A 24491-nucleotide genomic window follows, 5' to 3' on the forward strand; every position below is an offset into this window, starting at 1 on the left:
GAGAAGAATCCAGCCCGAACCTCACTCATGGACTTGGTAAGTAGAATTTGATCGAATGTTGCGTACCCCTGAAACGAGCATTTCCCCCCACAGACTATAATGGGGTTCGAAACCCGTTCGAACAGTTGAACAGTGTGCAGCTGTTCGAATCGGATTTTGAACCTCGAACATTTTAGTGTTCGCTCATCTCTATGTGTGATCCATTGTGGATTCTATGTTATATATATATATATATATATATATATATATATATATATATATATATGTAAACATGATAGCTGTGAATATCAGTGTGCTGATAACTGAGGTGGCGCTACAAAGAATTCTCCTACAGTAAACAGGGAGTCTCAGTATTTTTTTTAAACAATGATACTCCTAAAAAAAAATATCACCAATTAAATTAGTTTATGTATAAATTTTAGTTTTTAAAACTTGATTCAGAAAATATTTTATTTCTGGTGACACATTGATTCTAAGCACCCGTATCAACGAATCTGCCAAACTGAATTCTGGTTTTGAAAATATTTTGTCCAGTGGTGTCATTTACGGTGCTGTAGGTCTGGTTTATTTCACAGTGTTTTTCTCTATAGACTTCATTTGATGTAAGAAAATCACAAATATTCTCAAAATTTTTTTAATCTCGTATTAAATTCCAAACATAAAAAAATCTATGTGTGAACCCGACCTAATACCCCAAAAAGCAGTAGAATCTGCAGTTCAGTGTTACACTTTAGAAAACCGTCTACACGATTGAGGTCAAAGGACAGAATCATGTTTAAAATATGTCTCATGTGTCAGTAATGTACAGTCTGTGCATTGTGCAAAGAGAACCTGTGCTGTTGTGTTACAAATGCAATGCTTGGCAAAGTTCACCTGAAAGAATTCCCTCAATCATAAAGAGAATAGAAAAGACATAATTAAACATTTATATAATCCCATTAGTCAAGAAGGGATTTTATTTGGAGTTTATGAACTTTGAATTCCTTTAAACTCACAGAAACATCTCACCCTGGAAGTCTTTGATGTATTGGCAGAAGGCACCTTCTTGAAAAAAGCACAAATGTAGCTCAATAAAATCTTATGACAAAAGCAAATATTCAGCACCTAAATGTTACAAAACCCTGCCAGGAGTATTGTATTACTTACTACCAAAGCTGGAAAAAACTGAAGGTCAACCAAAGTTTATTTAGAAAATGTGTAGGTACATATCTGTGGGACTAGTTAGGTGTGCAAATTTCAGTAGTTTACTTAAAAAGAGTAGACCGTATAGTTAGAGCAATACAACTGTATTGTAAGGAAGTTATTTTGCTCATTTTGGACATGCGATTCATTAGAATTATAATGGATTCTAATATCATGTCATGGCTAGCATGCTAACTTTTCTCATCTTTTTGAATGTATGGTATACCTTAGGATACTAAAGAATTGAAAGTTCAACCCATCATGGCTTTTGGTCAACCAGGTACTGGGGGGGGGGGAGAGTACAATGGGGGTACAACGGGGAGGTTTACGGCAGTTGCTAACAGGACCCAGACCTTGAGGAGACCCCAAAGGTTTCTCTGCTACATAAAATATATCACTATTTTAAATGGTACAATATAGGTAGGCACCCCATTACAGATTTTGTATTAGAGCCCAGGAGCTTCAAATTACACCTCTGTGGTTAACACAACCATTAATCTAATTTAAAAAGGATTCATATTCATCAATTTTGATGCTTCTTTGACAAACCTTTTACGTCTAAAAGAAGGCATAAGCCTGAAAAAAAGACAAACTGTATATACTTAGGAAAATTTATAGCAATACCCGATTTAACTAATTTTAGATCTGATTATTACAGGAAGATGTCAGTCATCTGGTGGACCAATGGTTTGACAACATTACCTATCAACTGCCAATTTGGGATTAGACTTTTAAATGAATTTTAAACAAATTATCCAGGATCTGAAAACATGGCTGATTACTTCTTCTCAGGAAGTGACATCACATCTATTGGTCATATCACATCAGATGAATGGGACTATACTGTAGCATGGCCAGGTGACCAACAGACAGACAGTATTGTAAGCGGCCATTTTCTTGTGACTGGCGGGCATGCGCAGTCGGCTTTGCCCTAGGCCCGAGGCCTAAAAGTTTGAACCAACCCCCGGAAGAAGACGCGTGAAGACCCCGTTCCTGAAGAAGATGGTGGAGGTGCTGGAGAGTTCTTTCGCAGCATTGGGGATGTTTCCAGTGCTGCGAGAGAATTCATTTGCATGCCCATGAAAAACAGGATTTTAACCGAACGGCGGGGCAGAGAACACATCTAAAGGTAGAAGAAGAATAGCCTTTCTTAAGGCTATTCCGTCATGTCAACGGGAAAAAAAAGGTTCGTTCATTGGCCTCGGAATTCAGACTTCTTCACGTAAAGTAATATTTCATGTACTCATTGTGTCTGAAAGTCTTCAGAGACTGACATATAAAGATATAAATACAGGAGTGTCTTTTCTCTAATAAATGTTTATTGCAATACTTAGGAAAGTTGAAGAGTTGACACTCATATAAAAGATATATTGTGTGGCTTTGCAGATAAAATCTTTATTGGATGTTCTCTTTTGTTTGAGTTTTTGTGAGTGAAGATATTAAGAAATATTAATAAGTGGGCTTGGCTTAGAAAATAACTTATTAAGATTAAGAGGATAATACAGGTAGTTCCTTAGCTGTAATTTTATAAATTGGTTGTAGCCAAGAGATGTTACAAAGAATATCTCTTTAAGAGTTGACACCACTGGGCGTTACATAGATGGCCTACAGAACTCAATAAGCACCAAGTAATTCTTCAGCTTCTCCTTAGAAGTGTTTCATAGGAATTGAACATTGGCTGCAATATTTTCCAAAAACTAAAGCATAAGTCTAGGATACCCTATGATTTGAGGATCAGTATTTTGAGTAGCTGTTTCCCTAATTTTGCCGCCAACAAAAGACAAAAAATCCTCCAATGGGACAATTTGAATGGGGATTGAACCTGTCAGGCTGACAGACTATTCTTCTTCATAGCAGCCATTGGGTAAAAGTAAAAGTTCCACTTTCTGCTCCTGGGGACAAGCGCATGGTGACAATAAGTGATGGGTGACCCTCGCAAGATCTGTTTTTGTGAATATTCGAGAGGTTCTGTTGGAATATTTTGTACAACTTTGGCCCAAGCTGGAAGTGCAGAGCAAAGTTGATTATTATACTTTGGGTCTTTTCAGGACCCAGGGTATAATAACCAGGGGTCAGGGATGGTGTATTAAAAAAAAAAAGAAAAAAAAAAGAAGATTTTTCTCACTTTTCTGGTTGCTGTGGCATCCTCCAGTGTTTTCATTGGTTACAAAGTCCATCTGTAATGTCTTTCAGTCCCAAGTTTACCAATGAAGGTTGGAATTGGACCTGAGTAGAGATGAGCGAGCAGTAGAATGTTCGATATTCGATATTCGTTTTGAATAGCTGCTCAATATTCGACTATTCGAACGAATATCGAACCCTATTATTGTCTATGGGAGAAAATGCTTCGCTAAAGGGGATCCCACCATTCAGAGCGCCCTGCCCCCCTCTCCCCCGACTAGTATTATAGAGAAGGCGGGGCTTAGGAGAGAGTGGGTGGGTAGCAGAGCTCAGCTTTGCTACATCTCTGGATGTTGTAGAGCTCAGTGCACACTCAGCTCTGCTACATCTCTGGATGTAGCAGATTTCAGCGCACACTCATCTCTGCTACATCTCCAGTGTAGCAGAGCTGTGCGCTCAACACTTTTTCATCTGAGAGCGGACCAGAATGGAGACTGCTGTGGACCGATCTTAGACTCCGCCTCCTCCGGCAGAACCAGCCTTGATTGGCCGAATGCTGTACTCTGTATGGCATTCGGCCAATCAACGCTGGTCAATGGATTCCTATGGGAAAAAATCAGCTCCCGCATATCGCAAGCTGACAGGGATCCCGACGAGATAGTGGCTTAATACAGGTACTTAGGTATGTTGACTTGTTTTGCACATTAGCCCATAAATAATAATTGATCTCATACTATCTTGTTCTGATACAGATATAGTATCTCCTGTGACTGCTTATCACCCTGCAACCCTTATTTTAATGATCTGTGTTTTAACTTTTGTGATAATAAAGATGATGAAAACTCAATTTTTTTAGTGGGCTTAGGCTGTTAGTGTGTTTACCTAACTAAATAAAGAATTAAGTCAATAGTACACGAGACTAATAGAAACTTTGTAAATCTCTTATCAGATAAAAATGCTCCTTTCTCCACATATCAGGCTCTTTTCCTCCCCTTCTTCTCAAAACTGTGAATTATTCAGAAATTTCTGTCTTGTCTTCTAAAATGGATTGTTAGCTCATAGCCATAGAAGTCTATGGAGAATAGAGAGGAGTGAGACACAGGTTAACTTCTATCTTATCCAGAGCTTTATTCACATCAAAACTGTTCATTACTTCTCAACTGGAAATTCGATCAAATCAACTGTGAGATTCAATTTGGTCTGAAAATATTTGGTCCAGATGAAAAAGTGTGATGCATGGTACTTTGTGATATTCTAGGATTGTATTCAATCTCTTTAAATCTCTGTGATACCAAGACGATATTAGTAATATAAAAGTGGCTGCAGCATATAGATGTAGCAGCTGACAAACAAGTGTTTGTTGCGGTATATTTGCTTTATGGTGCGTTGTGAACATCCTGTGTCTGTATATGGCTATGATTACTCATCCAGTGAGTCATCATTGACTCGCACCTACAGTCCCACATGATTGTTTGGATTATTTTTTGGTGTACCATAAAATAAAACCTAAACTCTGATCTGAAAAAATTGTTTGTTATTTGAGTGTTCCCCTCGTATACCACTAATAAAAAAAATCTGCATTTATTCGTTATTTTATTTTCATTTTTATGTTTTTCAACAGCAATCTTTTTTTTTAAGTTTTGCAAATTTAGACAAAAAAATAAAGGCAGCAATTTGGAAGAACAGACAACTTTTTGCGTTTATATATATATACAGCATATATATATTTATTACATGAGGTTTACTTTTCTGTTTTGGTTACTATATTAAAAAGTGTCATTATTTTGCGCGTAAATAGAATGTCTAGAACGTCCTGATTGCAATTGTCACAAAATTTATTAGGTTCTGGTCAACTACATTATCCTAGGCAAAGAGGATTGCAAAAAGCCGCCTTGCTATTGAAGGATAATGAATATAAATGTAAAGAGAACTCTTGTCACTTATGGAGTCTTGAAAGAAGAAACAAAATAGAAACTAGACAAGACAGCGGGACCACACATGATGCCTCCAGTGACTTAAAAGAAGCTTAGAGGAGTGCTGGTAACAGAGTGAACCGAATTGTTACCAAACCGCTATCCATGGGAAGAACTTTGTGCGAGGTACCAGGCATTTGATGCATCTTCACAAATTATGCAAAAATAGTCACAATGTTTTATTTACCTTCTATCTACTTCTTTAGTTTTATTTCTTGCTTCTTGGTCTAAATAACCATCAATATGGTCAAATGTGTCAGAGGACCACAAAGTTTAGATACAAAACAAGCCTTTCCTCTTTACATTTGACTATTGTATTATTATAGCGAACAAATCAAATGTAAAGGATACTAATATAGTAAGAAATTGTATTGACAACTACAATATAAAACAACATTGAGCATCACAAGTATAGAAAGGTGAACTATAAGTAACAATCATGAATGCATATTTTGCACCATTCTTATTATTTTTGGGATTTAATGTACAGTTAGTTCCGGTACCTCTGTATGTGTGCGAAAGGATTTAATATAGGATGTGACGTTTTATATTATGCACTTTTGCATACAATAATAAAGATGTACTTTGTGTTCACCACATTAGAATTCTTTTCATGGATTTTGTATGTTCTGGACTATACTTCATCTACCAGTAACCGGTGACTATTCTGGGGACCCAAACCTATAATGCAGACTTTAGACCAGGCCTTAAAACAAAATCTTACCCAAGACCCTTTTGAATTGAAACCTCGGACTATAGTCCTCATCATTTACTTACTTGTCTTTGTTCCCAGGTTCTCAATAGAGTATTTTTGCACTAAGATCTGATGCCTGTGGATGTCATAAGGATCTAGTTTGCGTATTCACACAGATAAAGTGGACCAACAAGTAATAGTAATAACAAGTAACAAATGATAGTAGTAGACATGACTTAGGCTCAGGTCACATCTATGTTCAGTATTCCATTCGGGGAGTCTGCTATGGGACCCCCCGAACAGAAACCTATGCGTATTAAAAAGTGGTTAGCTAAGAAACTACAAGTCCGTGTAGTTTCCACACGAAACATGTACAGAGAAAAGTTCCGATTGCAGTACTATTCTCTTTGCATGATTCATGTGGACACCAAGTGGAAACCACGTGGACCCCATTATAGTCTATGGGGTCCATGTTGTTTCATAGCTAACCGCTTTTTAGTGCTTATTGGTTTCTATTCGAAACCAATGGAATACTGAATGCAGATGTGAACTGGGCCTTACTGAATTTCAATAGATTGGTGACAGGCATCTTTGTTTTCATGGGCCATGTTGTAGCCCCTATGGTAAAAGTAAACTGGTGAAACTGTGTGAACAAACACAAACACTACATAGCCCACTGAACACCAGCTTAAGTGGTGTTTGCCAAATATCCAGTCCACACCCATACAGCTATACTACATACACTATATACACCACACACATTATATGCACCATACACACAATGTATAGTTACTGTTGCTCTTACCTTTCTCCAATGAGGAACGTCTAAGTTCATGGACCTTGATCACAAGGGGCTCTACATACCTCCTAGTTGCAGCTTTGTTGTCATTTTCCTTGGTGTCCTATCTATTATCTAGCCCTGTGTGAACAGTCCCTAGAATATCGTAATTCTTTAGCAATCCAAACAATCCAATGATCACCCAGTACTATCTGGGACAAAGTACACTTAGATATTAAAGAACATTAGTGAGTGGCCAGTATTGGTCAGTAAAAAACATTTGACACAATAGAGTTTGGGGTACTACTTCACTGGATGCTGAATATCTGACTAGTGTATAAAACCATCAGATCACGACTTTTCCACCATAAGAGTGCCTTTTTCTGGCCATATGAGATCCTTGAAGACACTACTAGCTGGAAAGGTGTTGATAAAATCTTATTTTGACTGTTCATTTGTAATGATTCCTATAAGGAACAGAGTTAACTTATATTCAAAACAACTTCATTCCATCCAAGTGAAATTCATTGTCAGTCGCTGACATTTTTGAAATAAATCCCAAGTGCATTGTGGTTAGTTTTTTACTAAAATGAAGACATGCCCATAGAAGAATCTCTTATTGTGTGTCCATTACGGAAGCCAGGAGAATGTTGTCTTTTCCTAAGTATAATGATCAATGATGATCTTGTTGCTACGTGTTTATGATTTTCTTAGATGCCACTCTGTACACCCCCGCATGGCGAATTAAAATAAAGGCACTTCATGGTGGGGTTAAGCCAAATATCTGTGATTAGACTATAAAGAACAGAGAACAGACTGTTACAAAGAAGTAGGATAAAGCTCTATGCCAGAGTGACTTTAAATACCTATTAATAATTGTGTATGTGCTAGTCAATGCATGTTTATGAGACTGTAAAATACTTTCATCCATGTTATAGTAAAAGCTATCAGGACTTTTGTAAGGGACAAATATATTTAAAAAAAAATCATAAAACAATCAAATTATGTAACTATTGGTTTACAATCAGTGAAGGATACTGTAACTCTTAAGCTATAGTTACGTGTAATGTCTATACTTTGATTTTTCTGCTCAGATCTGCAGCATATTACAGTACATGCTGTAAAAAAATAGCAATGTGGAAATTGACATGTGGTTAGGGTTGAGCCGATCTTGACTTTTCAGGATCGATTTTAAAATCCGATTTCCGATCATTTTTCATTCGAACAGGATCTCGATCCCAATTCCGATCCCAATGCAAGTCAATGGGATTTTTTTTTTAATCGGAGATCGGATTTTAAAAGCAATCCTACCCCCTGGTGTCCACTTACCTCCAGAGATGGCTGGTCCTGTGCCCCGTGCCTTCATTCTTCGCCTCGCTGCTGCTCCACGCTGCTTTTCTTCCTTCGCTGCCCCCTCCCTGCCAGGTTAGGAGAGTGTGGGTGGGTTAGGAGAGTGTGGGCGGGTACTGGGAGGGGAGACATCACGTCTCCCAGCCCTGTACCCGCCCACACTCTAAGCCACAAGCCCCGCCTACCTAGCACTTTAAACACTAACCTGGGAGGTGGGGCAGTGAGGCAAGAAGAAGGAGGGCACTGGAGCAGCCATCTCTAGAGGTAAGTAGCTGCTAGAGATTTAGTTTAGCCTTCCATTCGAATGAATGGAGGCAGCCGGCGCGCAGGCGGTTAAGGCTGTGTGTCGGCTGCTTCCATATATATATATATACACACAATGTATAGTTACTGTTGCTCTAACCTTTCTCCAATGAGGAACGTCTAAGTTCATGGACCTTGATCACAAGGGGCTCTACATACATCCTAGCTGCAGCTTTGTTGTCATTTTCCTTGGTGTCCTATTATCTAGCCCTGTGTGAACAGTCCCTAGAATATCGTAATTCTTTAGCATAGATAGGAAACAATCCAATGATCACCCAGTACTATCTGGGACAAAGTACACTTAGATATTAATATTAATATTATAAATCTGAAACATGTCAATTCTTCCTGTGGGTTTTCACAGCCAATTTTACCATTTCCAATACATAGGGTAAAATTTGCTGCAAATTCTCATGTGTACACATGCTTAGTGATGTTTAATAAGTTACAGAGTCCCAAGTGAAACCACTGTACATCAGTAAATCCAAAGGTAAAAAAGGTATCCAGCACAGCCATGTACGTTGTAAAAAACTTTTCTTGACTCTTTATTCCATACAAAATTCCAGATAAAATAAATACATCAAACACACGTGTCGTTTTAAAATGTGCGTCCAGACTGACACGTTTCGGAAATTTTGTTCCTTTCTTTGAGAAAGGAACAAAATTTCCGAAACGCGTCAGTCTGGACGCACATTTTAAAACGACACGTGTGTTTGATGTATTTATTTTATCTGGAATTTTGTATGGAATAAAGAGTCAAGAAAAGTTTTTTACAACGTACACGGCTGTGCTGCATACCTTTTTTACCTTTGGATTTATTGGTTTCTCCTCCGGGCCGTGGGAGTGTATATCCGAGCAAAGCTGTGGAAAGGAAATTCAAATGGGAGTACAACCAGAAGATATATGACTGCAGTTGGGCTGAGTATTATTTCTTTTTTTCCCCTTTCCTATTGACTGTACATCAGGTTTAAGGTTCAGGAGTTCCCAACTTGTGTGGATGATTTTGTAAGGTATACAGTACCATAAAATGCCTACACAAGGAATATGTAAGACATAGAATTGATATTGTTATTTTGTAATCATTATTTTTTACTATGTCTTTGTAGAGGTCAGAGCTGCATTTTTCTTATAGAGTCCCAAGTCCACTGAAAAGTCACCACAGCCACCACAAGAGGGAGCTTTGGGGCTTAGTGAATACTATTTAGGTTATAGGAGGAGACCTGTCAATCATGCAGAGAGGTAAAGATGGAATGGGGACCACCCAGTGGACACTTCCCTTTAATGAGTGTCTCAATTTAAAAACTATAAGTACTACACTAAATGTACCGAATTTATCAAAAAAAGAGAAACTGCTCTACTTGCCAATAGCCACCTTTAATTTTACAGATTAGTTTACAAGCAAATGAAACCTCATTGAAATCACTTCCAAAAATTGCTGTCTAGAAGCACAATTCTCTCATCCAAGAAACCAACGTACGCAATAGATGCGGGTAATAAAAATCCATACTTTAAAAAATTGGTTTAGATGGGGGTGGTCTTCTCAAAGAGGTTTCACTGTATGTAAAAATTTACGAAAAATCCTGAAATAATATATTGCATTCTTTGTCACTTGTAACAAAGTAATAACTTAAACCTATTCAATGAAGTACAATGGCTTCTAAATTGATGATGAATAGAAACTCGACTTGTACTTGCTTTCAGTAAAGTATGAGGTTTTCAGTGGTGGAAAGCACATGACCATCCATCATTGCATGCATCAACATGTAAATCATGGAGACCGCAGAATAAAATCCAGCAAAGCTTCCCAGTCACCCTCACATCATGTTGCAATTCAATTAGTCATGATCAGAGGGTGGCATTATTATTCATATATTACTGATTGTTTCTAGAGCAAACATCACCAGGATGAGGTCTGTGATCCGGTCTGTGCCCTTAGGCTTGGACACAATAGGAAATACTGCAAAGATCCCGGTGTAAGACTCTGCCTCAGAATTCTGATCTCGTTTTGTAAAGCTCGCACTCAGCTCTTGCGGCTTTCTGTAACCCTTAGAGAAAAGTGTTAGCCTGTGCATACAAAGAAAGCATCAGATGTCTTTTTTCCTCTTTCATACATATGGCAGGAAGATGAATAATTAATACCACTCATTAAGCCGCTACATGTCTTTAAGAAGGCAATATGTAAAATTATTATTGAAGAATAAAGTGATGCTGAAAAACTTAATGGGGTTGAGTGTTTTTCCAAAAAAAATTCCTAAACTCAAGTGTAATGGTATAACAAACTATAAACTGCTTCAGTTCTTAACTTATGTTATGTTCCCATCAGTACAACAGTGTCTGTTGTTCTGGTCTGTCAGAGGGACATATGGACTACTGAAACAGTGGACACCAATGATGCTCAATGGACCCATTGACTATCATGGAATCCGCCGCATGTCTATAGTTTTAAATTGAAACCACAAGACAAAAAAGTTGGCCTTTGTAGCACTTTTTTGTCCTGCGGTTTTCGGCAGTTACTGCAACAGAGTCTTCAAACTGAGACACCAAGGCAGATGTCAACCCAGTCTTAGTCCTCACCAAGTCTCCACAGTGCCCACATCTTCCATGGGATTTCAAGGTGGTGGTGGTTGCTTCCTGTACTTTATCTATGTTAAAAAGTGCAACACTATCACCAAAACCTTATATATCATATATCCATGGGTTGCAAAGAAGAGGTGACAGCTTCTTCTACTTGTACTAAACAACTTAAACACAGGAGATGTAGAGGAGACATCATCCATCATCTTGAAAACCCATGGATGCAATGTTTCAGTTCTGTAAATGGGTGAAGGGGCACCTCTTCAATTCTGCAACCTTGGGAGGTTGACCATAGATTGCTGTAACCAGCGTCCTTGCTGAAGACAAGTTAGCAAACCCTGTGTATCATTGTATAATGCTGGTTATTTGAAGGTAAGCTAATAAGCGTAGACCTAAGGGGATGAGATGAGTCAACATAACACACAGTCTTACCTCTACTGGGCTCCAGGTTCATTAGCGTCCTCTTCTTCCTCTTCCAGCCTCCCAGATGATGTCTGCAGTTGCCAGGGACCAATGGGGCCTGTGTTTGGGCTTCAGCGGTCATGTGCACATGAGGCATGCTGATATTATGATGCTTAGACCCAAGTGTCATGACATCTGCACTCCCCAGATGAGAGTGCAGATGTCATGACATGAGAGTGCAGATGTCATGTGATCACTGAGGCCCAATAACAGACTGCAAATGATATTCAGGAGGCCCTAGAGTATAACAATAGAAGTTCTGGTCCAGACTATACTGAACTTTTAGATGTTACAACTTAACATGCCCAATCCTTCTTTCTGTAACATCATTTGTTAATTGTGGGGTAGGAGACCCCTATTCACATTGGTTGGTTGGCCAGCAGAATGTTTGGTTGGCATTAATCCAATGCATATGGACACCCCAATAAATTATCTTTCCATTCTGGGTCATAGTGTGGAAGATTTGTCAAAATTTTGGCCTGTTACAGAATATGGATCTCATAAAGGGGGTTGTGACATCCATATTCTCTAACAGGCCAAAATGTAGACAATTTTATATGTTATTTATTATATGGATAATCTGGTGTTTCGTAGCTTCTGTATAATACTATACCAACAATATTAAGAAACATCAACAGTTTATATAGTGTTCAGCCAGTTGTTCCTTTCTGTAAATAATGTAGAATAGTCTATTTTTTAGCTTTCAGCAATGGGTTAATATTTGTATGTAAAGATGTTATCTATATGAATGTCAAAGAGCCATTTGCACATTTCATGTTGACTTATTTTAAAATGCATAGAAACCTTTGCACGCTAAAACACTCCAGCGTTGGGAGATATTAGAATGAAGCAGAGTCGCTGACTAGTCTACTTGAATTGATTTATACAGTGTTAATGCAAAGAATAACCCCTTTAAGAATAGCAGCATACTCTGAAATGAAGTTTATATGCAAGTCTATGTTAAAGGTATAACTAAATAATAAAACAATAAACGGACCTTTCAAGTTATAAAATATTGGAATGTAGCCTTCCTACAATCTGTAATGTCTCCTTTTCTGGGGGTTCAGTGGACTGATTGGTTGTTGTATATTTCTGTTCTCAGTTTATTTGCACTACAACATTCTCTAGGTATACATATTCTTTATATGTTTATGGGTATAGAAGTCCTGGACTAGCATAAAGAGGACCTTTCACCACCTCCACCAACTCATCTCTTGACATCCTTCAATAAGTGCTGCTCCACTGATTCTAGCGCACTTGGACTTTTTCCTCTAGCCCCCACCATTCCCGAGTAATCAGTGCAATTAGTTTCAGCACCCAATATGTTAATTTAGTTCTCTGCTGTCAGGTGAGTGGACCTGGGATACAGCAAACAGGTATGGGCTAATTGCTAACTTGATTGATTGCTCAAGAATGGTGGGAGCTAATGAAAAAACTTTTAATCCAACTCTGCTGGAATTAAATGGTGTGACACCTTGAAGGATGCAAAGCAATGGACATAGAGGAGGTGGTGAAAGGTTCTCTTTAAAGGGGTTTTCCCAGGAACATAACCAGATTTAAACTAGTAGACAATTAAAATGTAGAGATGAGCGAACAGCGTTCGATCGAGTACATGTTCGATCAGATATCACACTGTTCGAGATGTTTGATTCCAGTCGAACACCAAGTGGCAAACTTACTAAAAATTCGATTACCCTCCCACCTTCCCTGGCGCTTTTTTTTGCACCAATAACTGCGCAGGGGAGGTGGGACAGGAACTACAACAACGGAGGCATCGAAAAAAAAAAAATCGGAAAAAGTAATTGGCTGGCTAAATCAGGTGACCTCCAATTTATAGGAGTACAGCATTCGGCCAATCGACGCAGCAATCTCCATTCTGGTCTGATCTTAGACTCCGCCTCCTCACAGATGAGCCTCTGGAAGAACCAGCGTTGATTGGCCGAATGCTGTACTCTGTATGGCAATTGGCCAATCAACGCTGGTCAATGCATTCCTATGGGGAAAAGTCAGCTCCCGCATATCGCAAGCTGACAGGGATCCCGACGTAATACAGTGACTTGGGCATGTTAGATGCCCCCAGACATGCTTCCCCTGCTGTCCCAGTTGCATTCCAGGGTGTTGGCATCATTTCCTGGGGTGTCATAGTGGACTTGGTGACCCTCCTGAGTCGAATAGTGGTTTCCCCCTTAACGAGTATTTTTTCCCCATAGACTATAATGGGGTTCGATATTCGATCGAACAGTCAAGTATTGAGCGGATACTCAAATCGAATTTTGAACTTCAAACATTTCACTGTTTGCTCATCTCTATTAAAATGTAAACATTTTTGCAAATATACAGTCCTATGAAAAAGTTTGGGCACCCCTATTAATCTTAATCATTTTTAGTTCTAAATATTTTGGTGTTTGCAACAGCCATTTCAGTTTGATATATCTAATAACTGATGGACACAGTAATATTTCAGGATTGAAATGAGGTTTATTGTACTAACAGAAAATGTGCAATATGCATTAAACCAAAATTTGACCGGTGCAAAAGTATGGGCACCTCAACAGAAAAGTGACATTAATATTTAGTAAATCCTCCTTTGGCAAAGATAACAGCCTCTAGTCGCTTCCTGTAGCTTTTAATCAGTTCTTGGATCCTGGATGAAGGTATTTTGGACCATTCCTCTTTACAAAACAATTCAAGTTCAGTTAAGTTTGATGGTGGCCGAGCATGGACAACCCGCCGCAAATCATCCCACAGATGTTCAATGATAATCAGGTTCGGGGACTGGGATGGCCATTCCAGAACATTGTAATTGTTCCTCTGCATGAATGCCTGAGTCGATTTGGGGCGGTGTTTTGGATCATTGTCTTGCTGAAATATCCATCCCCGGCGTAACTTCAACTTCGTCACTGATTCTTGAACATTATTCTCAAGAATCTGCTGATACTGAGTGGAATCCATGCGACCCTCAACTTTAACAAGATTCCCGGTGCCGGCATTGGCCACACAGCCACAAAGCATGATGGAACCTCCACCAAATTTTACAGTGGGTAGCAAGTGTTTTTCTTGGAATGCTGTTTTTTTGGACGCCATGCATAACGCCTTTTTGTATGACCAAACAACTCAATCTTTGTTTCATCAGTCCACAGGACCTTCTTCCAAAATGAAGCTGGCTTGTCCAAATGTGCTTTTGCATGCCTCAGGTGACTCTGTGATGTGCTTGCAGAAACGGCTTCTTTCTCATCACTCTCCTATACAGCTTCTCCTTACGCAAAGTGCGCTGTATTGTTGACCGATGCACAGTGACACCATCTGCAGCAAGATGATGCTGCAGCTCTTTGGAGGTGGTCTGTGGATTGTCCTGGACTGTTCTCACCATTCTTCTTCTCTGCCTTTCTGATATTTTTCTTGGCCTGCCACTTCTGGGCTTAACAAGAACTGTCCCTGTGGTCTTCCATTTCCTTACTATGTCCCTCACATGGAAACTGACAGGTTAAATCTCTGAGACAACTTTTTGTATCCTTCCCCTGAACAACTATGTTGAACAATCTTTGTTTTCAGATCATTTGAGAGCGGGCTGTCCATGCTTGGCGACCATCAAACTTAACTGAACTTGAATTGTTTTGTAAAGAGGAATGGTCCAAAATATCTTCATCCAGGATCCAGGGACTGATTACAAGCTACAGGAAGCGACTAGAGGCTGTTATCTTTGCAAAAGGAGGATCTACTAAATATTAATGTCACTTTTCTGCTGAGGTGCCCATACTTTTGCACCGGGCAAATTTTGGTTTACTGCATATTGCACATTTTCTGTTAGTACAATAAACCTCATTTCAATCCTGAAATATTACTGTGTCCATCAGTTATTAGATATATCAAACTGAAATGGCTGTTGCAAACACTAAAATATTTAGAACTAAAAATGATTAAGATTAATAGGGGTGCCCAAACTTTTTCATAGGACTGTAAATAATTACAAATTTTGAGTTTTAAATATTTTCTCTAGTCCCTTTTTTCTGTGTTCCCTTGTCCTTTTGCACATTTTTATCTTTTTGAGGATGATATTATAGCGGTATCATGTTATGGGATCTCTTTTTTACACCTAACTCTTGTTTTGAGAACCTATCCGACTCCTCGATGTTCCTTCTTTTTTTCATTCCTACTTTCATCGTGATTGGTGGTATACGCCATTTACTCTAGTCATTCCTTTATGCTCGCTACTATTTTGGGAGGCCTGCACACCTCCATGCTTTTTGTTTGTTGATTTTGTTCTTGTTCCCTCATATAGTTATTTTATGTTATTGAAAAAACCTTAATAAAAATTGATTAAACATAGTTTTCTCTAACCATCTTGGTGATGACAGTCTTTTGTCTTGATTGTCTTTCTCTGGTGCCTTCTATGTTCCCCACCATTTTCCTGTCTATGGTTTCACGCGACCGAGGTACCAAACGGCTGTGAAAAATGAACACCAAAGGGAACCCATTTTATTTGATCCCTCTTACATTTGAGTATATGGAGAGATCCGTGAAAATGGACCAAATTAGAACATGACTAATATTTCGAAAATTTGTTGCAATGGACTGTTAAGATATCAGTCATGTCAATAGCCCCCATAGCCATGTAACTTAAAAAGACATACACAGTTGATATTCACTGTTGTTTGGTTATACCGTTATGGAACTGGCAATAACCCGAAAAATATGAGTTTTTCTGATGATCTGATTTCAACAGGACAAAAAAACATCGTGCTTCAGCAGCGCATTGCACTGTCTAATAAAGTCCTGTCTACCAATGAACAATTAAAGTATCTGCCATGGGAATAATCACTTTTGAGATCGTTTCCATTTCATACCCTCTGTTGATCAGAAATTTTGTAGGTGATCAGTGCTGTTTAAGAAAAATGTATTTATTTAATTCCACCCCTAACTGTATTAGGCCTGGTGGTTTCTATTCAGGGAGTCCGCTCGGGGAAACCTATACACATGAAAAAGCGGTTACCTAAGGAAACCCGCAGACCCCATAGACTATAATGGGGTCTGTGTGGTTTCCGCCCTTTTTCTACATGAAATGAGAGGAAAATCCTGCAAGCATGTTTCTTGTGGAAAACGAGCAGAAATCTCACAGACCCCATTATAGTCTAATTATAACACTGTAGATGGCTGCAGTTTTATTAATTAACTTAATATATAAACATTATACAGTGAACTCCTCGGCCCCCTCTAGTGATGGCAGCAAATATTCAGAATGCAATCTGTTAATTCTGTCTATGCAAAGGACATATTAGAAAAACTGAGATTCAAACACTATAAATGAATACTAAGAAATCAACCAGTGCAGAAGTTTAGAGTCCACTATACAGTGTAATAGTATGCCAAAATTATTTTCTAACATCCTACATAAACTTTAGAAGATCAAATTGGTGGGGTCCACTAGTTTACAAAGACCACCCTATAGGTGTCCATATACATAGGAGGAGAGTCAAATTTTTAGTCAAATGTTGGGGGAAAAATGGACTAGCTATGTTGGATTGCATCACACTTTATCCAGGAGATAAGCTGTAGGTTAGAATTGTTCTCAACTAAGTGCACATGTGTATGGTAGAAAATAGCAGGCATCCGACAACTAATGAATGCATATGGACGCCATAACTACTTTGACTCATCCCATATTTTCTAAATCCAAAATCTCCTGGGTATGTTTTAAGATTTTGCTATAGAGTTTAATGGCCCATAGAATGTTACACTAGCTGAAGCCAATGAAAACAGGCATAATATAACCAGAAATTAGTAGAATTCTGTATAAGAGCCCCCCAAAACATTTTAGCATATCAAAATTGACATGTCATTACACACTGCAATCGCTGTGGGACTTAGAGTTTCTTATATTATACTTAATAATATATTGTTATTATAGTCCATCTTTGGTTTTTGCACTTTGGCTGTTCATAGTTGAACATGTATAATATCTGTGTGCTAACTGTAGTTCCACTGACCCATCCATTTACTTCATTGAGTTGGGGCTGCAAAATGAAAAACAGGGCTAGCACACCATGGTCATGCGCTAGAAGCCTAGGGATCAGAAGTACTACTTCAATAAGGAGATGTGTCCTCCTTTGGAGAAAAGGGGAATTTGCTCTAGTACCACCTTTTGGAAGATAGCAGAAATTATTAATAATATCTGTACTTTGCAATGAGGCCTCCTTTGAGGAATCTGCTGATTAATGAGACATAGTACCCCTTCTGACCGATGTTTAGGATATCTCATCCAGCCAGCCAGTACTCTGCTTCCCTTCCCTTGAAACAGTTGTTTGCATATGTGTTCCTATTTCTTTTAGAAAAGTCTGGCTTCTGGTTTTAACCCCAGTTTATGCCACTAGGTTAAAAAAAAAGAAGCATGCATTGATCTCTAGGGAGCTACCTTCCAAAGGGTGGTGCTAGAGCAAGTTCCACTTGTCCAGAAGCCCAACTTATGCCCAAAGATTTCACCTTACTTAACTGCACTGAAAAGCATACTTATTCACATAAGACATGGGTTTCTCAAAATGAAAAAAAAAATGCAAATCCCCTATTTCTCCAATACTTCTGCTCCAATGGTCTCCACCAATTTGTGTATGGTACAGTAGAGCAATGAGTTTGAAGTCTATGTTGATCTATCTATCTATCTATCTATCTATCTATCTATCTATCTATCTATCTATCTATATTTTTCAACTCTGTGGTTGCTTCAGCCATCTTTTTTCAGGGTGGCCTGCTGGGGGAGCAGTATATCAACCAGGGACAAAAATAGACTTGACAGGCTGATCAGAAGGGCCAGCTCTGTCCTGGGGAGCCCCCTGGACCCAGTACAGGTGGTGGGTGACAGAAGGATACTGTCTGCGGTGACCTCCATGCGGGAGAACAAATCCCACCCCATGTATGGGACCCTGATGGGACTTGGCAGCACTGTAAGTGACCGTCTTCACCCCAAGTGTGAGAAGGAGCGCTATCGCAGGTCCTTCCTTCCAACCGCGACCAGGCTGTATAATCTACATCAGACCAAGCGAAGATCACTCCATACAGAAAACTAATGATTATGATTATGAAGTCTTCCTTCTTTCTTCTTCTGTTCCTTAGCTGCTATGGACTCCTAGTATATCTTATTCTTCTCTTCTCAGCATATGTGTGTCTACGTCTGTAATATATTACTGTGTATTATCCTGTACCTGTATTACTATGCTGCTGTAACATGCTGAAATTTCCCCACTGTGGGACTATTAAAGGATTATCTTATCTTATCTACCAAACATAGTGTGACAAACACATCATATGACTTTTTTCAACAAACTATATACTACAAATGGATTTATCTAGCATTTTGTGTGTTTGGAGGTTATAGGTACTAGTTTATTACCAAAATTTGCTTATTGTGACTTGCACCCTTGTTGGTTTGGATAATAGCAAAATAAAAGAGCAAACAAATCACATTAGTTCATTACTACAATCGTATTAAAAAAAAATATCTTCTGGCGAGAAGTGAAATATCTGACTTTGAATGGTAGAATCTCATCATATAAATGCCATGGAGCTAGCAGAGAAAGGCCTGCTGCCATGAGAAAGAAAAACAAGTCATAAGGCCATTAAATATCTCATCTTTTAACATTTGAGTCCCCAGTTTTCTTATTTAACATAGAAACACATAGGAATTTGCTTTTACTTACACATTTTAATCTTTGGAGGGATATATTCTATTATAATGTTATTTTTAGAGTACAAGCTTTCAGCTTCTCTTGAAGGCTATGATAAACAGCCGAAACTAGAAAAGCTCATTTTGCGCTAGAACCAACAATCTATTGAATAGTTTCTATCTAAATGTGTTTTAAGAGGTGCCATCTCAACAATCCCACAAAGCTGTGAGGACAAGCTGTCTGCAGGCCACATGTCACAGAATGCACTTTGTCCTAAGTAAACAAGTCATTCATATGCATCACGAAAGAATTGTATGGCATAAACTATAGTTGCCATGACACGTATAGAGCTAAAAACCTGCTTCTACATCTGACATACAGGACTTTGGATCAGGAGTAATATGTTATCACTACTGCAATATTTTATTTTTTTACTCACTTTTTGCAAGAATCAGGGTTTAAAGAGATTAATGAATTCATATACTGTGAGATGCAACATTTTAGAATTCTGAAACAAATATAATAGTAAGGTAAGTAGAATAGGACAGATGGATAGAAGATAGATAGATAGATAGATAGATAAGAGATAGATAGATAGATAGATAGATAGATAGATAGATAGATAGATAGATAGAGATAGATAAATATTAGATACATATTTTATTTCTTATTAATTTGAGTTTAGATAAGTTCAGTATTTGACTTTTTCTGTTTTCTCTTGATTCAGAAATAGTTGACTTTTTCCAAGTGGATGTAATTATCATGAAGCGCATAAAGAATAATATAAATCCAGAGAGAGTCAGCTTCAGAAGCAAAATGGCATTGTACCACTATTTCTTTCAATGTGCAAATGTCTGTTTATATGCCTCCCTAAAGATTGATCTGTTTATCTATGTGTAGGTTTACCTATTAGTCTATCTATCTATCTATCTATCTATCTATCTATCTATCTATCTATCTATCTATCTATCTATCTATCTATCCATCCATCCATCCATCCATCTATCTAATCTATCAAACTATCCATCTGCATTCCTATCTGTGGCTCTTCTGAATATACCAAATGGAATATAGATTATAATGACAATGGTTACTGTAAATGTCCCATCTCCACCCATAAGACCACCAATTTATACGTAAAGGTTATTGCTATCATCTGGTATTTTTGGTTGGATTATACATTCTTTTTTTAATCTTCAAGGGGCTTTGCTAGAAAGGTCTTCCTCCACACAATAAATGATATTTTTCTTGATTCTTTTTCTGCTCCAGAATTCATCTAATCTATAAATATTTTATTACCTACCATATTGCCAGGCATAAGATGACTGCACGGCACTGACCCTAGCGATGTATCTGGACAACACATTGCACTGTACAGCAGCAAGCAAAAATTCTACTCCAACAAAATACCCATAGTTGTGCCTATCCATGACATGAAATTCCTTTATATCTGATTTATCTTTAAACTTGAATTGCCCCAACAAACTGGCAACATCTGCAGCTGCTTTCAGGGAAAGACAGTTTGATGTGAATTATTTAACAGAAAGTGCCATGACCTTCGCCAACAATGGGAGATGCTTCAAGATCTGTAGAACAACTCCATGGGAAGCAGCTAGATCAAAATCAAACTAATTGAAAGTGTTAGAATTTATTATACAAGTCATGACGAAGATGCTAAAGAAAGAAGACACATATCTTATTTACCACCCTGGATTTCCATATATATTGTACAATATGTCGATCATTTAGGATCACACCGATTCTTTGCAGAATTTCTTTCAGGTGCAAGTAAAATGCTAGAGAACGCTATGATTTCCTGTGAAAAGGCAACGAAAGAAAAATGTGCACTTCAAGACCTTAAAGCTGAAACTTCCTAATCCCCTAAAGTCCACACTAGACTTCTTGCCTCCATGGAAACACCAAAGCATTCATCCAAGTGATTGGCCTCCAATGAATTTTAGATAAGACAGAATGGAAGGGAATTGATGTGATTTTAATGCAGAAGAAAGCGGTGGAAGGGAGGTCCACTTGGTTCATATTTGAATAAAGCAAACATGACAGACAAAAGGCTGACAGCTGTAAATGACATTGTCAGTACAAAAATTATCAGCCAGTTTACAATCTGTTTGCTTTTGTTGAACAAACAGAATGTGTGTGGCATCCTTTGGATTCGTGAATGGCAGAAATACTTGCAGGCTCCAGAGAAAGCCTGATATCTGTTCTTCCCCATCCATGCCCCTATTAGATAGCCATTTGACAGTCTCACTGAAAAGCAATTTTGCTCCCTTTTTTCTGCTCCCTTCTCCTTTTCTTTTTCTTATGTTTTTTTCTTTCTTCTGAGACAAGCACTAAAAGTTCGGAATAGACATTGGCTTTTTGTACCGATGACCTGAATTATGTTACTTGTGTTGAGCTGAACACTAATGTGTCTGACATTCCAATTTACCAACTTTCAGTAACCAAGAGAATACGGCAGACAACATTCTTCATTTTTCTTATTCTGTATAGCAAACAACACAAAGGAGCCTCTGACCGGTTGCCACGTTTACGTTTTTGATAAAGCCCCCCTCATTTGCTTTACTTTGAACTTGTCAAAGTTGCTTCGGAGTAGGGTAAAACCTAAAATCATGTTTTTTTTTTTATATGAAAAGCTAAACAAAAGTAAAATACATAAAAGAATACATAAAGAAAATATCATAAAAAAAATAATAAATTACATAAAATAAATAAATAAAATAAATCAAAACAACTAAATAAAATAAATCTGAAAATACTAAAATAAAATAAATAAATAAATAAATAAAAAAATAAGATCAATCTAAAACAACTTAATAAGTTTTTTTATTCAATTAAATAAAAAATAATTCAAAAAATTTCTAAAATAAATAGTTAATTATAGAAATAAAATCAATCCAAAACAACTAAATAAAACAAATTTAAAATTAATAAAATAAATACTAAATTAAAATAAATAAATAAATAAGATCCATCTAAAACAACTAAATAAATCTAAAATTAATAAAATAAAAAATAAAATAAAAAAACCTCTGAAATAAAGTAAAGAAATAGTTAATTGCATAAATAAATAAAATACATCTAAAAATAATAAAATAAAAAATAATAAAAAAATAAACAAGAATCAATCAAAAACAACTAAATCAGTTTTTTTTAAAATCAATAAAATAAAAAATAATTTAAAAAAATCTCTTAAATAAATAAAAAAAATAGTTAATTACTTAAATAAAATCAATCTAAAACAACTAAAGAAAATAAATAAAAAGAATGTATAAAACAAATAAAAAATAAGATCAATCTATAACAACTAAATCAATTTTTTTAAATCAATAAAATAAAAAACTGTTTTTAAAAAGTTCTGAAATAAATAAAAAAATAGTTAATGATATAGAATTAATGCTAATAATAATAATAATAATAATAATATAAATTATGGTTAGTATTGCACTTTATTGTATAAAATAATTGCCAAATCCAAAAGAGCTCACAATCTAGACATAGTTAAACATTTATGTAAAGCATTTGTGTGGTCTTGGCTTAATCCCTGCCTTATTCTCTCTTCTGTGATAACTTATACAGAAAATAGAGCTCATGTCCACAAACAAATGGAAAGTAAACAGAGATACTAATTATCCTCTCACTTTTGTACATGCTTGCCATTGTTCGGAGAGGAATATATGGATGTGTCCGTGCCTGCATTTTACATTGCCATAGGCAATATGAAAATAATCGCTTCTATACCTATTAATTTTACCCTTTGAAAAAAGAGAATGCACCACAAGAAAACAAACTAAAGCCCCCTTTTCATGGACACCAGCAATGTTATTCTTAAGCTGCATGCAGAGATATGATAATCTTGTCACATAAAACTACAGCTAAAATAAAAAACTTGACTTTCAGCCATTGTAGAGGCAATGCTTAGATCAAATCCTAAAGAAATAACAATATTAAACTATATAACAAAAAAAGTGTTCCCGTGGGTGGACGTCATTCAGTTGAGCATTGAGAAAGAAGCCTTTTTACATGTAGATTGGCCATATAGAATACTTTCTTGCTTGTGTTTGAACAGGAGGATATAATGACAGGTGAGTATAGTCTGTTCCTCCTAGATAAAGAGGGTATAATAATAATAAAAAAAAGGGTATCGAGCGGTGGATTCTCACCCAGTCAAGCATTAAAAAACTCATTCACCCCGACCAAAAGTTTATCCAATTATTGCTAAGTGAATGACGCTTGCAACGTTTTGCTACTCTTTTCATTTTAATCTAAATTGCTGTTTCTTTTTCTCTGATATGGCAATCGGTCATAAAGGGTTGACCATCATTAAAGCTGTTTGGTTTGGAGCGGTGTAGTGTTTGACTAAGAGGGTAAATGCAAATTTGATGAAAGAATAAGGAGAAATTTACATATCAGCTTCAGCTCACACGGGGAGAGTAAACATTCTGTTTATCTCAAGTGTCACTTTATGATTTGAGCAGAATATAAAACTGACCTTGGCCTAGTCATTGCTAAAGACATGAATGAAATATGCTGTTGTCTAAATACAATTTACTGAAGTAGAACTTGTCAGCAAACCTGAGCAGTCTGCAAACAAGGTTAAAGCCTGCAAATGCTAAAATTATTCACAGCAACAAACAGAAATTGGACGGAGCAATGCAAAGATGAATTGCAATCATTTCTATTTGTAACTGCTCCCAAATATATCACAAGCACCGGTATGTGCAGACTTAAATTTTGTTTCTTAACATTGGTGAACTAAATAATAAAAATACTGTGTTGTGAATTTTTTTTAATTATAAAAAGTTGTTTAATTTAGTAAAATAAATTTGATAAATAATAGCTGGGTTAAAATATTATGTACTTTGGATTATTCCATATTATTCAATTATTATTCTTTTAAGACATGTATCTATCTATCTATCTATCTATCTATCTATCTATCTATCTATCTATCTATCTATCTATCTATCTATTGTTCTGTCTATCTATTTATACAAATAGACAAAATTGTTGGTACCCTTCATTTAATGATAGAAAAACACACAATGGTCACAGAAATAACTTGAATCTGACAAACTGGAATTTGCCAAACTACATGTTGACAAGCCACAAAGCTTCTGGGAGAATGTCCTATGGACAGATGAGACACAAATCAAACTTTTTGGCTTATGTTCACAGACGGAAAAATGAAGCATACTGTTCCTACTGTGAAACATGGAGGACACTCTGTTATGTTCTTCTTCTCCAGACCGCCTCTTCTCTCACACTCCCATCGCGTCTTCACCCAAAAGCGCCAACTGCGCATGTCCGTCGGTCATTTTCCTGTGGCCGAATGGCAGAGACCGCAGGAAAATGGTCGACGGTCATGCGCAGTTGGCGCTTTT

The sequence above is a fragment of the Leptodactylus fuscus genome, chromosome 3 (assembly GCF_031893055.1).
Source record: "Leptodactylus fuscus isolate aLepFus1 chromosome 3, aLepFus1.hap2, whole genome shotgun sequence".
Lineage (NCBI taxonomy): Eukaryota > Metazoa > Chordata > Amphibia > Anura > Leptodactylidae > Leptodactylus > Leptodactylus fuscus.